This window comes from Benincasa hispida, chromosome 11 (genome assembly GCF_027475165.1).
Source record: "Benincasa hispida cultivar pf3 chromosome 11, pf3_genome.v1.1, whole genome shotgun sequence".
NCBI classification, from domain to species: domain Eukaryota; kingdom Viridiplantae; phylum Streptophyta; class Magnoliopsida; order Cucurbitales; family Cucurbitaceae; genus Benincasa; species Benincasa hispida.
Window position 1 is genome coordinate 13,426,965 of NC_143488.1, and position 3,003 is coordinate 13,429,967.

The 3,003-nt window shown below is 33.1% G+C and overlaps 1 pseudogene; it reads left to right on the plus strand.

The window, feature by feature from the left end:
- The first annotated feature begins 430 nt into the window (after positions 1-430).
- LOC150032411 (uncharacterized) lies at positions 431-2,738 on the plus strand (annotated as a pseudogene).
- The last annotated feature ends 265 nt before the right edge of the window (positions 2,739-3,003 follow it).

The window sequence follows — 3,003 nt, forward strand, 5'->3', positions numbered from 1 at the left end:
ATATCCATATAATATTAAAACTTATTTTCTAATTTTTAGATAACACAATCTTTATATTTTATTATTAAATTAGATTATGTTTAACAACTTTTCAAATTTATCTCATCTTAATAAAATATCCAGATTTTGAAACCAATATATTTGAAATACCCATATATTATTAAAACTTCTTTTATCCATATACCTTTTTCAAATTTCTATATTTTTTTTCTCATATTCGTAATAAATTAGGTGTATATGCCAAAGTTGATATTATTTTAACGTTCCTAAAAAAATATCATCAGTTCCTAAAAAAATGGCCATGTGTTGATTGCACAAGAATCAACTCATTGTTTGCTTGAACTTTGTCATAAGTTTTGTTACGTACACAAAAGGTTTCATCGATTTAGATTTCCTTGTTAATTCATTAACTTTTACTACTATTTTTGTCATGACTTTACAACGGGTTAAACTTCTATTTGATGGTTGATGGGATGAGTATTCTCGATACCATGATTTTCGAGATTGTGATGCGTATATTCCATTAAATTCATCGTTCCAACAATTTGTGGAATATATCCAAGGTAAACTTTTTCCCTCCGGCGAGTTAACTATATCTCGTTTGACAATGTACCGGATTGGTTCTTCCAATTCGAATCTTATTAGCATTGTTGAAGATAAAGATATTTTGTGGTTGATGTCAATGTTATCAGATTCTCCCGAAATTGATTTATGTGTAGTTGTTGACCATATCTCATCTGTTGCCAAAAACTTTCGAAATACACTGTATTTGAATAATGAATCAACAAACATTGATCAATCTTTCAAACATCCTGCGGGCAACACTGAAATTGTTGATTCTCAAGATTTCGATGTCTTTCAATCTGGTATTCCCATTAGAGTAGGTTTACTTTTTAGTAGCAAGTCTGTATTGAAGAAAGCAATTTATTTTCTTGCTCTTAAAAACAGTTTCGAACAAAACTTCGTTTGGAATTCGTTGCAAGGATATGTCTTGTGGGTGGTATCTACGTGCATCTATATACAGAGGGGGTGGTGTGTGGATTGTTCGGAAATTCATCGATATCCATAAATGTTCTATTGACATTGTTAAAGATGGTCATCAACAAGCAATATCCTGGATTGTTGCTGAATGTACAAAGTCATTTTTTAAAATGAATGACAAAGTCCCATGCCGACCGTGCGATGTTGTAAACTATATAAGAAGACAACATGGTGTAAATATAAGTTATGATAAAGCTTGAAGAGGTCGTGAGATTGCCCTCAATTCCCTCAGGGGGATTCCTGAGTCATCATACGCCGGTTTGTCACCATTTTCAGCTGCATTGATTGAAAACAATCCTGGTATTTTTCTCGTCTATATTTAGTTTAAGCAATCATATACTCTCTACTTTGTCTTGTATAATCAATCTAAATATTTATTATTTACAGGAACATATACAAGAATCTGATGATGAAGGTAGGTTTAAGTATTACTTTATGGTGCTTGCTACTTCTATAGATGCATGGAAATTTTGTTTTCCTATTATGTCAGTCGATGGTGCATGTTTAAAGAACAAATTTATGGGGACATTATTGTCTACTTGTACACTTGATGACAATTCGCAGATTGTACCTCTTGCATTTGCCGTTGTCAATTATGAGAATGATGCATCATGGTCTTGGTTTTTTTCTTAATCTTAAATCTGTTTTTGGGGATTCTAATGATCATGTTATTGTGTCTGATGGTCATAAAAGTATAGCTAAGGGTGTTAGTTCTGTTTATGATTTTGTTGAACACGGGTTGTGTGCATTTCATTTGTATAAAAACCTTAATAAGAACCATAAGTCACGTTTAATTGAAGACACTTTCCATATATGTGCAAGAGCATATACAATTGGTGAATTTGTGTATTATATGAGGCAATTGGATGAGATTGCTCCGTCCATTATGATTGAATTAGAGAATGTTGGCAAATCCAAATGGGCTAGGGCATTTTGTCAGAGGAAAAGATATTCCTTAATGACAACCAATATATCTGAATGCATGAATTCAACTTTAAAGTAAGCACGCAAATTACCCGTTATTGATCTCTTTGAATCTATTCGTAGTTTGGTTCAAAAATGGTTTTACAAACATCATAGTCATTAGAGTTTCCAGTATTCTGAATTGTCATCGCATGTAGAGAACATTATTCGATCAGCCTTAAGGGACAGTAGGTCAATGGATGTAAGTGTTCTTTTATTACATGGTATTTGTATTCGATTGAGCCTATTATTAATAGTAAAATTGTAAGTTTATCGTCTCTATTTTTTTTTTTTTTTTTTTTTGTAGTTATACCCTATTAACCAGCATGAATTTGAAGTGCATGATCGCTCTAACTAATTTGTTGTTAACATTCTGAATCGTACTTGCTCATGTCGGCGGTGGGACCTAGACATGATTCAGTGCTCTCATGCATGCATTGTATTGTCTCGTAGGAACCTTCAACTACATTCATATTGACATGATTTCTATCGTGTTTCCAATCTACGTTTGTTATACAGAAAGAACACGCGACCTATTGGCAATGTTCAACAATTCACTACAAGTCATGCAATTGGCAATGATTCAGTTCTGCCTCCTAATGTCAAATGTCCAGCTGGGAGGCCTAAGAAAAAAGATTCACGTCTTGTTTAGAAAAAAAAGCTACAGTCCCTGTAGTCGGTGCGGTAAGAGGGGTCATAATTGTAGGTCTTGCAAGGATCCCATACAACATTGAATGCACCTACAGTGTTATATCGTTTAGTATTGTTCTACTTTACACTCCCTCTTCAAACGGTTCTTTGATGTTCAAACTTAATGCTGTTTATGGAAGGAATTGTTATTTGCATTAATGATTGTACATGGAACTAAAAGTTAAATATTACTAATTTATGTTGGTTGTTCAGTCCTTTGTACTTTCAGTTCACAGAGACTAGACGATCATCTAACAAGTCTAAACGATTGTTTACAAAATACCATACGATCGCTTAAATTATCAACAC